Source organism: Phasianus colchicus, chromosome 18 (genome assembly GCF_987193195.1).
Source record: "Phasianus colchicus chromosome 18, bPhaCol1.hap1.1, whole genome shotgun sequence".
NCBI classification, from domain to species: domain Eukaryota; kingdom Metazoa; phylum Chordata; class Aves; order Galliformes; family Phasianidae; genus Phasianus; species Phasianus colchicus.
In genome coordinates this window covers 6,475,535-6,488,288 of record NC_143453.1, presented here as the reverse complement: position 1 = coordinate 6,488,288, position 12,754 = coordinate 6,475,535, and the positions used below count along the sequence as shown (strand labels likewise).

At 52.1% G+C, this 12,754-nt stretch overlaps 1 protein-coding gene across 2 annotated transcripts in view; it reads left to right on the top strand.

Moving 5' to 3' along the window:
* Window positions 1–2,397: 2,397 nt before the first annotated feature.
* The window catches only part of KIAA1671 (KIAA1671 ortholog), a 47,098-nt gene continuing 36,741 nt past the window's right edge, over window positions 2,398–12,754 (top strand). The window contains exons 1-2 of one of the 2 annotated variants that reach the window (XM_090152470.1): window positions 2,398–2,578; window positions 2,991–3,139. The gene's annotated coding sequence lies outside the window, so the exon portion shown is untranslated. The remainder of the gene's footprint in view (window positions 2,579–2,990; window positions 3,140–12,754) is intronic. The other variant, XM_031592416.2, reaches the window with a different exon arrangement.

Sequence of the window (12,754 nt, the reverse complement as noted above, 5' to 3'; positions counted from 1 at the left end):
AACTCTTTCTGACTAGAAGAGCATTATGCACACAAATTAAATGCTTGATTATCCTTGTTTTTCTGTCAAGGATTTCTGGCTGTGGCTGCCTACAACTGCAGGATCAGGCAGGCCTGGCAGCCCAAATTCTGCTTTCCTGAGGAAGCATTTGGGGTGTTGAGGGTGGTGACAGCAGGGGCCTATAGGGCTGCACTCTGAAGTGCTGTAGGCATCCTGTAGTGCTTGTTCCCAGACCCAGCAGAAGTGTTTTCAATGCCTGCAGAATGGAAGGGTAACTGGGGCAGGGAGGGATGGTGCCCTTGCTCCTTGCAGCCGCATCATGGGACTGGCGAGGACCTGCAGCATGTGGAGGTGACAGGAGCAAGCTGCTGTCATGCAGTGTCACTTCGATTTACTGCTGTTTCATGACCCCTGCATGCAGGACGCAGTGGTCTGGCACTCACTGCACACGATATGTGCAGTTAACTCATTTCTCCACTGCAGGGCTCTGACAGACTGCGTGAGAGGATGCAGAGTGCTAGAGCAGCCCTGCTGCTGCATGTCATGCTCTCTGCCATTCGCTGTTCCATGCAGCTTTTCATACCCTGGGAGGTAACTGTGCTGTAGAGAGGAGCAGCAGAGGTATTGCCCACCTGGGAATGAGCCGAGCTGCTGTGAGCCAGCAAATCTGCCTGGCAGAGCCTTCTGTTAGTGCTATGGCAGAGAGTGTTAGTGTTACAGAGATGACAGCTTCTCCAGGCCTGTCATTTCTCCCAAGTATGTGCACTCCTTCACTGTACACTGCTCGCTTATCATTGCACTGACAGTACAGGCAAAAACATAAACCAAAGGTCCAAAGCTCAAACATCTGCAAGCATTGGGTCCGGCAGTGTCTGCTATCGCCATCCACACCACAGTGTGGAATTACAGCTCTAATTTATGTACATGGGGTGACAGAGCAGGGCCCTGCATTTAACTCTGCCCCTAGATTGCGGTTAACTCCGAATACTGCTGATAAACGCATAGAGAGAAGAGCTGGGAGAGGCTGGAGGCGGGGAGGGAGCATCAGCTCATAGAATGGCTTAGGTTGGAGGCAACCTTAAAGATCAGCTAGTTGCAAAGCAGTGCTGGGGAACACAGCTTTTACCAGCAGCCCTGCGGGTCTTGTGGGCTCTTCTCCATACCAGACCCACACTGCTCCCATAGGGCTGTCCCCAGGCTGTGTGAGGGTTGGACACGGCCCCACCAGGGGCTGCTGGGGAGCGCTGTGTGCTCCCACTGCAGCTCTGCATCCCGCAGGTGCAGCCCGGCCTGCTGGGACACGAAGCACAGGGAGTGCTGTGGCTGCTTTGTAGTTCAGCTCCCGGCTCCATGGGCGCGCTGAGGTTCCTCCTCATGGTGGGAAAGGAGGCAGCAGCTCCATGGGAAGGTGTCTGCTCCCCTTGAAGTCGCCCATTTCTATGCAGCCCCAGGGCCTGGTGTGGCCGGCTCGTCTCCAGCAGTGCTGTGGCGTGTGGGTGCTTGCAGAGGGCGATGCCGGCTCCTCAATAACCCATAGGGCTATCTCAGTGTTTCACATTGCTTTCTGAAGCCCCCTGTGCTGGAGCAGAGGTTCCTAAAGGAACCCACTTTGAAAGGGTGAGGAGCAGAACCCCCTCTGTGAGCACTGCCGTGGGGAAGGGATGGGGTGCGGAGCTCTGCATTCACGCAGCTCCTGCAGGGCTGGAGCTTTGGCTGCTGGGCCTTGCCTGGCCCATCCCTGCTCAGCACAGCCACGGCCGCTGAGGTGGCCCAAGGAAATCGCTGCCCTCGGACAGCACGGGAGGGGTCGTGGAGGGATAAAGCAGTCTCGGTGCAGCTTTGCAGTCGTGCGTCCCACGGAGCTGCAGCTCCTGGCACCAGGGAAAGCAGCACGGCTATGGGGGCACATCGGCATCAACGGCTCTGCAGGAGAAAACACTTCAACGGAGGAGAACTGCGCCTCGGTGTGAGGGCAAACGCTGCTTAGTGTGAGGGACACAGCTCGTCCTCAGGCTGGGGGCAAATAAGGAGACCCACCCCCAGGCTGAGCGCTGGGCCGCGCTGCACTCGGGGCGCGGCCGGGACTCGAACCCACAGCCGGCGCCGCGCCCGGACCACCGGGTGCAGGTGGAATGGGGGCGGGGCGTCCCGCGAGCAATCGCCCAATGAGGAGGGAGAAGCGAAGCCCCGCCCACCCCGGCGGCTCCGCGCGGTCGCCGTAGCAACAGCGGCGCTTCCCGCGGGGCCGGGCCGGGCTGCGCGCGCCGGTGCTGGCGCCGGGCGGGGGGACGGGACGGGACGGGACGGGACGGGACGGGGCGCCGCAGCACCGGGACGCGACGGGGCCAGACGGGCGCAGCCCTCCCCCGCCTCCCGCCCCGCCCCGCGCGGCACTCCCGCCGCTCCGAGCAGCCCCCTCGGGCCGAGCGGCGCGGGGGGCGGCCCCGCTCCGCCCCCGTCCCCGCCCCCGGCTGGGTGGGGGTGTCCGGCCGTGCCCGGGTATCCGTCGGGCAGGCCGTGCGTGGGCCGAGCCTCGTTCAGACTTGGTTGGCAACTTTCCCGGGGCGGCCGGAGCCGGGTGAGTGCGGGCCGGGGGTCACGGGGGGCGGCGGGGGGCGGCTCGGGGCTGAGCTCTGCCCGCGGGGTCGCACGGCGCAGTGCTGCTTTATCCCATTATATGGCAAATGGTGGGCGATTCTCCTGGCGGGCGGAAGAGGTAAAGTGTGTTTCCAGGGTAACCGCGGGGTTGTTCGGCTCTTTGGCCTTAGGGAGTGCCGGCGGTGTTTCCACGTCGTTGGAAGGCATTGCGGCTCTCGGTTGTAGCAGCGGCACGAAAATCTTGTTATGGTTTGGTGACATTGTAGGGCGTGGTAGGGAAACGGGCAGCGTGCGGCGGCAACGCTGATGAAGTTGGCAGGCAGCTTCAGCCGGGGATCGTCCAAAAAAGCTTTCAAGAATGTATAAACTTTTTTCCTCGCCATCTTTTGTAGGGTTTTCCTCACTGCGTCTGGTGGTTTTTCGTGTAAAAACAGCCAAGAAGATGCATTAGCAAGTAGATCTACTGAGCCTTTCTGCTTCAGAGCCATTAAGGAGGCCAGCAGCTGCTTAAATTGATGCAGCCCACCGTTCACTGTGACGGGTGCGTGCTTTGTTGGGGATTCACCTGTAAGCCTCAGTATTTTCCCTTTCACACCGTTTTCCACGCTGGTTCCTGGTGTGAGGTTGGAATTCCTGTGCGGCCAAAGCACTCCGTTGGTTCCTGCCTGGTATCAGCGTGCTGGGGGAGCTTTGAGGGCTGATAGTTAAGCACTCGGTTCCCTTTGTCTGTTGCTGCATTGCAAGCTGTGGGCAGCAACAATGTTCCTTTTGCTTTCTTCTTTTCCACGCCACGTGCAGCGCTGGGTCCCTGGACGTGAACCCGCTGTGTCTGCAGGCTGCCAGCAGCACGGAGCACGGCGTTCTGAGCAGTCCCAAAGGGGTGCAGCAGCTGTGAGTCGGTCCTGGGTGCAGGGATGTTGGCACGCACACAGTTGTGCCAGGCTCTGCTCGGTCCTTGCTTGTGTCCCTGGCTCTCTTTGCAGCCGACCTTGGCACCTCCCTTCCTTTTCACACGGGCTTGGTGACTGCAGAGTAAAAAATGAGCTTTCTCCGTGGTGAGAATGCATTGCTGTGCGCTGCCTCGTCCTCTCCTCGGGATCTGTCTGTGCTGGAGCTGTGCTCACAGAGCTCTCTCTCCTGGCAGCTTTTCCCACTGCCATCAGAATGAAACTGGTGCAGGTCTGTGTTGTTTCCCTGATGCCCATGAGTTGCTCTGGAGCAGTAAGGGAGCGTCCCATCCGTGCTCTGAAGCTGGTAGCTGTATTACTTGCTGGCCTGCGGACGTTTCCTTTGGCAGTGGCTTTGTCACGCTGCCTGGTTTTATAAAGCCCTGCCTAGCAGAAGGGGTGCGTGTGCACATGAATGACTAAACGCAGGATTTAAGTGTTTGACTTCCATTCAGTGCTGCTGTCCTTTCCGTATTTCCAAGCTATTGCTTTCTATAGGTTGTTTTCCTGCTGGAGAATGTGGATAACACTGGTTGGAAGTCTCTTTCACTTTTGTAGCTTGGTGCACTTCCAAGATGCTGCTGCTAGGGAGATACTCAGAGTCTTCCCACAGTATTTCTTAACACAGGTGCTGTGTTCTGAGGCTCTTTGATTCCTAGCAGCAAGCAGCTTTTGGGAGGAAAGCTCTGTGTCTATTCAGTGCTTGGAGGGGACGTTCCCGGAGCAGCTCACCTTGTGTGCTGTGGGCTGTTTGCAAAAGCTGGGCTGCAGTGAGCTGCTCTGTGCTGCAAGCCCGGGCATGAGGCTTGCATCGATGCTGTGAGCACAGCCCGTATCACTTCTCCACTTGATGCACGAGGGCTGACGAGAACCTGGGGGGTGTTGCAATCTTTTAGGTGTGTTTCTCGTTTTGTTTTGTTTTGTTTTTACATCGGAATCATCCAAAGGCATCCTATAGGAAAAGCTTGCTTTTGCATCAGGCGTCTCTTGAAGAAGTGAGGGCTCCCTATGCTGGAGGAGCACATGGGACAGCCCAGGCGTTCCCGCAGGAGCAAACTTCAGCCTTTGGAACGCGCTCTGGTTTAATGGCTCTGACAGCATCGCTGGGAGCAGCCCTTGCTGAACCCTGGGTGCACCTGTGCCCTGTGCAGCGCCGTGCGTGGGCTTGCCATGCTTCCTGCTGCTCTGCTCGGGGCTGAGGGATGCTGTAAATAGCAGCTGAATTTCCTTTTTGTGTTCTTCATCCCTGTGCTAGGAGTGCACGCGCTGGCGTCTGGGGGAAATCTGGGCTCCTGAAAGCCAATTACAGAGCTGCTCATTAGAACCTCTTATCAGCATTAACTGCCCCAACTTTCCATTCTGAGCTAGCATAAAGCTGTGGCGTGCCTGGAAGGAGATAAATGTTGGACTTGCAACAGTGTGAGCACTGAAAGCTTTTTGCTCTTGTAATGATTATGAGTCAGGATGATCGTTAGCTTGCTGCAACAAGTAGAAAAGATAACCAAACCCGCAGCAATTGGATTATCTGCCTGGTTTTCACTGAGAAGGGAAAAAAAAAAAATGACATGGGTGCGCTCCAGAAGTTTCCCTAAGCAGGGAGCATACAGAGCATGCTTTCCTTAAGCAGATCGTGCAGCGGACGGGCAGCTCCAGCTTTGTGCAGCTCCTAATTGTCTGGGTGCAGGGAATTAGTGTAAGGCTCAGCGTGGGGCGGTGGGAGATGAGTGTGTTCCCAGGCAGAGCAGCCCTGGGCTCGGGGCAGCGCCGCAGCTCTGACCCACTTAGCAGCGCTCCTAAAAGCGGCCATGCGCTGCTGCGGGCAGCTCGGGTGCAGCAAAAGGGGAGGAAAAGAAAGCAGCTCTGTTGGGTTGAGTCTCAAATGCTTTGGTTTGGTGTGTTGCTGAGTTGCGTGGAAGCATAGGAGTGTGCGCGTGTGCTTTGCTGATGCAAACCAAGATGCTGCTGTACACATCAGCCCCGTGTTTATGTTTTCGTAGTGGCTGTTTTCTGCTCTCGGTACGAAGCGCACGCTTTGCTTTTCCTCCTGCTGTAGGAATAGGGAGGTCTTCTTTCTGTGATGCTGGTTAGAATATGGAAGAGGCACATAGGGATTGAAGTCTGTTCTCCTCTCTTCCAGCGAGCTCAGGCTGCAGCTTGGATTCACGCCTGGCTGCCATGCAGGATCAGTCCCTCTTGGTAGGAGCGAGCTGTGCCAGCACCCGAGAGGGTGTTTGTGTGCTGCTCAGCCATACAAGGCTTTCGTTGGACAAAGCTGCATCATCTGGAACGAAAGCATTTCAGCCCAGTAAAGCCACGATACGTTTTAAACAGAGTTGGAATTCTTGGCCGCAGTAATCGCGTTTGATTTTTCGGGAGAACACTCGGAGTTCTTCGCTGAGCAGAACGAGCACAGATGCCTTTCTGAGACGGGCATTCCTCTGAAGTTGTGCAGTTCAGCTGGTTTCTTCCTTTATTTGGCGGCCTGGCAAGAAGTGTTGTTTTTGTTGTTTGTTGTCAGACAGCGCTCTGACTGTAAGAGCGCTTGTAAACGTGGGCTATTAGTGTGATTTGCATTCGGAATATTTAAAGCAGCCTAATGGTAACCTATGTATCATCCTGTTCTCGCAGTACACATACACAAATCACAGAATCATGAAGGCTGAAAAAGACCTCTAAGATCACCCAGTCTGACCGTCCAGCTGCCATCAGTGTTGCCTGCTAGTCACGTCTCAAAGGACTACAGCCACCCTTCCCTTGAACACCCCCAGGGACGGTGACCCCACCACCCCATGGGCACAGAGATTTCCTTTTCCATGTCATATTCCGTCCTGCAATCACAGCAGCATTTAAGAAAATAGATGCCTTGGCTTAAGCAATGAATCTGAAGCATTTCTAAAACATGTTTGAGCGGATCTATCCTGTAATTCCTACTGGGCAACTTGCAGTTTACATTCCTCACAAAAGGCAGGTTTTTTGTTGTAAGAGATGACTTCTCATTCAACTGGATGGGGTGATGGATGTTTTCTTGTCTTTTCCCGTAGCTGTGCTTGACTCACCCATTGGAAAGACTCGTCCATAGCTACAGGTCAGCATTTAGCGAAGGTCAGGGAGGCCAGTTTCTGCATGGTGAGCATTATGCTAATTCGGCTGTTAAACATATTGGAATTGTGCTTCCTTTTGCTTCTGCAGTGCTTGCAGATTCCATCGGAGCCTCTGCTCGGCGCTTGGAGTGCTGAGGGTTGGTCTGGGCTGGGAGAAGCGTCCTTGTAACCACGCAGCTGCCAGTCCTGGTTCATCCCCATCTAGTCTGGTGTTGGTGTCGTGCTCGTGTGTGAAGAGGGAGGCTGAAGCCCAGCATGAAATGGAACATGCATTTTTTCGTCCTGGAAGATGCTTTTAATTGAGGTAAAAGGCTAAGATAGCTGTGATGATTTGATTCACTGAGTGCAGACATCCGGACGTGTGGATGGAAGCAGATGTGTAACTCAGGTCCAGCTGCGACCATCTCTCACAAATGGCATAGAGCTTCTTTTATTTAGTCTTCAACCGTAGGAATGGGAATGGATGTTGTTTCCTAACCAACGTGTTTAGTGCCTTTAGAGATTATTTGTGGTGTGTTAAAACATACGCAACACGTCTCTGATGTGGTGAGTGTAGGTAATGTTGAGTTTGTTGGTACTGGACTGCTGTGCATGAGGTGAAACACAGTTGATTTTGAATCCTTTTTTTTGTATGGTAGATGCGTGGTTGATGGGGATGATTTGTGCACAAGCCTGGCTCTGTAAGGAGCAAGTTGCTGTGTTTTCAACTTTTCTCCAGAGTTTTCTGCTCAGCTCCACTCTTCGTGTTGGAGATGTAACAGCTTTAATTCCAGGCTGATGGACATTCAGAATGCTGCCTTTATTGATGCTGAAAATGGTTACTCTCAGGTTTAAAAAAAAAAAAAAAAAAAAGCCATTTCTTCTGTTCATCTTGGCTCTTGAAATGGTTGCACTCTTATCTCTGCTACGTCTCTCCTAATAACAAATTGCTCCTGCTTACAGTCCCTTCATTCTGGATTTTGCTTGCTGCTGTAAAACCTTTATAAAGCTTGACCATCATCTGTTGCTGGCGTTGGCTCCTTGAAGTGCTGAGATAACTCTCACGTGGAATCTCACATCTCAGCATCCTGGTAATTACACTGGTTCTGCCAGGTCTCGGTGCTGATAGGAGCATGGAAAAGTCTGTGAGTGTGGGAGGGACACCTACAGTCAGTGTTTGGAGAACATCTTCACCACTGCAGAGTAAGCTGGACACTGGGCAGTTTTGGACAGGTAGACCAGTCCTCCCATCCTGTCTAACTGCTTTCTGTTGGCTCTGGTTGTCTGTCGGTTTGGCTGGGAAGTCCCTGGCATTTTCTCCCTCTCCATCACCTCCATGTTCTCAGTGCTGCCACGTCAGCGTGGTGTTGTTGGCTCTGCTGCTCTTTTTTCCCCCTCTCCACTCCAAATTGTTAAGAGTTTATGTGTCTGAGCTGTTGACTTTCGGTTCGTGGGTTATTTTTCTCTCTGTGCTTTCTTGAGCATATAAGGAGATGGAGGGGATTGCTGTAGTCATAAAGCTTCTAGATAGCATGTTGGCTGGTAATTCATTGCAGGCCTCAATTTTCCATGCAATGTCATGTTTCTGAGGAACAATGCTCTCTAATGATGAGGTATTGTTATTGCTCACTTAGAATGGGTACAGCTGCGTTGCAGTTTTGTTATCTTTAAGACAGGAATTCCTACTATGGTCAGAAAGAAAGCTGGAAGCCATTCCTTAGTTATGGGTGCTCCATCCCTGGAGGTGCCCAAGGCCATGGCTGGACCCGGGGCAGCTGGAGCTGGGGGACAGCCAGCCCACAGCAGGGATTGGAACTGGGGGATCTTCACGGACCCCTCAACCAAAGCTGTGGCAGAGGAGGACAGCCCAATGGTGAGGCCCGTGCTGGGTGCTGGTGTAGTGCAGCTCCTCCTGCAGTGATGCTTGGGATGAGTATTTGGGGTTGAATACAGAGCCCTGTTGACCAGGCTAGGTGACGTGCTCGTGTCATGAGTAACACAAATATCCAAAGGGTGAAATGGTGGAGTGAATGGAGAAATTGCTACTGGGCAACTGGAGGAGGATGCATCGTTAGAAGCGAAACATGGAGCTGCTGAGCACAGCGTGTGATTGGAGGAAAACAAATGGGGAATCAGCGAGTGAAGGCGTGGGGTGGTTGAGCTGTAAGAGCTGAAGCAGGCCATAATGTTCCAAAGAAAAACATGCATTGACAAACTGCTCTGGTTAGATGCAAGCTGGGAAGCAGCACGACACCTTGGTGTGTTCCATGCAGGAGCCTTTCTGCTGGTGGTGGCTCAGCTTCAGAGCTCATCCTTCCAGGCAGGGGCAGCTGTAAAACTGTCTGTAGGTCTTTTGACAGAAGCAATCTCGCAGCTCAGCCCTCAAATGCAGATGTCAGTCGCCCGCTTTTTTCCTTTGTCCTCCGTTTTTATGGCTTAGGTTTTCTTCAGATGGTTAAATGTCAGAGACCTCTGAGGTGGCACAAGACCATTAGCTTTGGGTTTTCTTAACGTTAAACACTGGATGAAAAGACTCTGTGCTTTCTCCTTATGTTAATACCTTAATCTCTTTTTCAGCCATCAGATGAATGTACAAAAATGGGCAGCGTTTATAAATGAGCGCCGGGAGCTCCGAGTTGGTCGTCCTTTCTGAAGGTGGTTTCCTGGGCAGGGTTCACAAATGCATTTTCCAGCGCTGGCAATCCTGTTAGAATTTGAAGAGGAAGATCAGAGGATTATGGGCTTTGTCCTCCCGTACGGTGTCTCTGACACAAAAGCACCTGCCCTGCGGAGGCCAGCAGGAAATGGCTCTTTGCACCAGGCTATTTCTGTGAGATGGTGACCTTTGGAGGCTCTGCCTATAAAACGATCCCTTCCTTCTGCTTCCTCCCCGGGCACAGTGTGGTTCTTCCCAGTGGGGGTGGTCTGCAAGCTCCTGTTACTGTCAGAACTCAGCCTTGAGGGTGGCATCCTGTGCTGGGGCAGGATGAGAACCGGCCCTCATTCAGTCCAGGGGATGTACATCAATTAGCCTGGGGTTAATTTCATTGCGATTCAGAGCGTGGTACGAGAACAAAAGAGAGAAATATCCGGGGGATTAACCCTCTTCCATTCGAGTCTGCGCAACGTTTATTTTAAACGTGACAAAGTGTGAAGTTAAGTTCCACGCACAAAGAGATTGTTGTTCCTGCAAATTAATATATAACTTCCTCCTGAATAATAATGATTCCAAACAGGTTGGAGGAGAAGCACCAGCTCACCGAGTTAACTCTTCATGCTCTGTGTGCCAGGGGTGTAACCCCTCCTGCATTTGGGAGCTGTGGGTAGAATGGTGCTTGACCCGAACCAACCGACTGTGCTCCTGTAAGTGCTTTGCTTTGTCTTTTCTTTTTCCTTGAGTTCCACGGTCAAGTTTTCTTGCTCATTAGTATTTCATCTGGTGTGCAGCACAAGTGCTTCTGGAACGTCTGGACTGCACGTTGTGCTGGGGGAGTCATTTGCAGGCGTTGGTTGTGGGCAAAATGCATTTCCGAGGATGAAGCCTACAGGAACATTAGCAGGAGTTGAAGCTGACCACAAAAACAAATGTTTGGGGACACAAGCAAACAGAGCAGAGCTTTCTGAGACCCGCTGGGAACGCCGACCTTCTGCATGAGCACGTTTCTAGCCTGACTTCAGCCATACTAGTAATTCACGTTGTTCTGCTGGATGTCATCCAGCGTTGGCAGAAATTGAGGTTCTGTTTTTGTTCTCTATTTCAACTGCTGAAAGAATTGAGGTTTCTGAAAATACCCACCCACTAACAAGGCAGGTGGAGTCTCTCCCGCAGAGCATTTGCTGGGAATGGGGGATGACTCACTCGGAAGGGTATCAAAAACTCCTGATTCACTGCAATTTCAGAGCGTTTTTCCTTTGGGTAAGGTTCGTTCTGGCTGGCTCTGGTGAGACTCATCACAAGTGAAGACCTCTGTGAAACTCAGAAGCGAAGAGTTTGCGATGAGATGGGTGAGGAGGATGAAATGAGGGAAGAATGGGGTGTAGTGAGGTGGTGGTGCGGGTCAGAGGAAATGCTGAGCGTGCTCCTGGTGGGGCTGCCACAGGGAGAGCCAACTGGCAAGGGTGCAGCGAGTGGGAAGGACCTGGTCAGGACCCTGCTTTGCACAGAGTTCATCTTAACAGTGGAGTTGTTGTTAAACCACACTGCATTGGGGTGCCAGGCACATCACTGCTCGCCGCTGGCGGTGCTGCTTGTTGTGGACAGATCCTGTCTGGTCACTTTTTAGATGTGACCCAGACAATCTTACAGGAAATCACGTAGGACTGATAGCTGTGGAAGAATTTGAATTAATTTGAATTAATTTTTTTTTTATTCAGGTCATCCCCTCATTACGTACAGGAGCATTTTCCTATTGAATCCTACTGTAAAGTTGTGTTTTCGTGATTGTCCCACCGACTGATTGTCCTGCTGCGTCAAGGAAGTTCTCTCAGATTTATATTGCTCATTACACAGACATGCCATTGTATTTAGCAGCAAATTTACGATTTGATTAGACGTGTAATTACAGAAGTTATGAGCTTGTAGCACTGGGTGACTCGTACCTGTTTAACTACCTCGCCTAACACGGGTGAGGGCATTGAAATTATTGGCATGACGTATATTAAAATACCAGGTGTTGGGCTGCCCCTCCAGCACCGAGGTGCCAGCACATAATCAAAAAGATGGAAAATATTTCTGTTCTTTAGTGCATGTCTGGATCTCAGCGAAGCTTTAACTGATGATAGTTATGCAATCGCGCCGGCAATAGCAATTAGAGATTTACAAGTGCTTGTAAATGCTGCTATTTATAGGCTGACTCTTTGTTTAACAAAACACTAACCTTTCTCTGCAACGGGAGAAAATGTCAGGGCGGAGCAGTTCACCCTTGGGATAGGAATGGACTTCGATTTCCCAAAGAACAGTACTTTGACCTCTGATGAACTAAAAGCTTTAATCACATTTGCGCACAGGGAACAGGGATCTTGCAGTCCTTGGAAGTGTTTGCATTAAAGATGTATGGGACTTTGCAGGCCGTATCTGTCTGGTGAGATGTGGAGCACTTATTTTTAGATTTCTACCAGTAAACTTTCATTGCTGGCAGCAGAACGAGCTCCGTGTTCTCTTCAAGCTCTTGCCATGCCTTGTATTTCCTGACTGTGCTGCAGAAAGCCTTGTGCTCTTGGTGGGGCACACACACACGGTTAAGCCAATCTTTTTTCATACGTGCATGATAAGTGATGGGATTAAATAATTAGCAGGGCAGATCCTATCAGCGGCTCCGAGCATTGCAGGAGGCAGCAGGAGGATGGCTGCTTAAGAAGGGTTGCTGTAGGCTTTGATTCCAATGCATAGCCGGTGGGTGGGGGGAAGAAAAAGTAACTTTTCTAAGACCGAGGCACTTGGTTAATGGGAAAACTTGTCATTGAAGCAATGAAATAAATCCAGCACTGCTCTGTGTCTCTGCACTGCATGGAAATGGTTGTTGGTAGCTGCTGTGCTTTGCTGTACCAACGAAGAGCTGCCCAATGATGAACGCACCGATGGCATTGCAGGCTGCTCAGGAGCTGCTGCCTCTCCGCTATACAAATCTCTGTACCATTTAAAGCACGCTTGTCTGCGAGCAAGGAAGTTGGCTGTAATCACGTGATTCGTGGTGGAAAAATTATCTGCAGGCTGCTGCTCCTGTTGTCCTAATAGGCTTATGGGACTTAGCGCTGATGTAAGTAACAGCGGTGCGCGGTGGGCACGGCGGGGCAGGCAGCTGCGTGGAGCCCTTCCCTCCCCAACATGGCCAAAACGACGCCCTGCAGTGAGTAATCCGCTTTGGTTTCTGCTATGCAACATCAACGTGCTTTGTGAGGATAGATGGCTTAATTAAAACAAAATGAAATGAAGGCAGCGCCTCGGGATGGGGAGGGTTGAAGGCGGTTCGAGCGCAGATAGGGTTTGTATGTTGGCAGCATCCCATAGCGGGTCGGCAGGGCAGGAGGTCCTGTGCACCCACAGGTGGGCTGAGGCTGAGGAAGCGAGGGAAGAGGCTGCTGCTGGGTGCTGAAGGCAGGAGGAGCATTACAGGACACCATCGGTGCGTG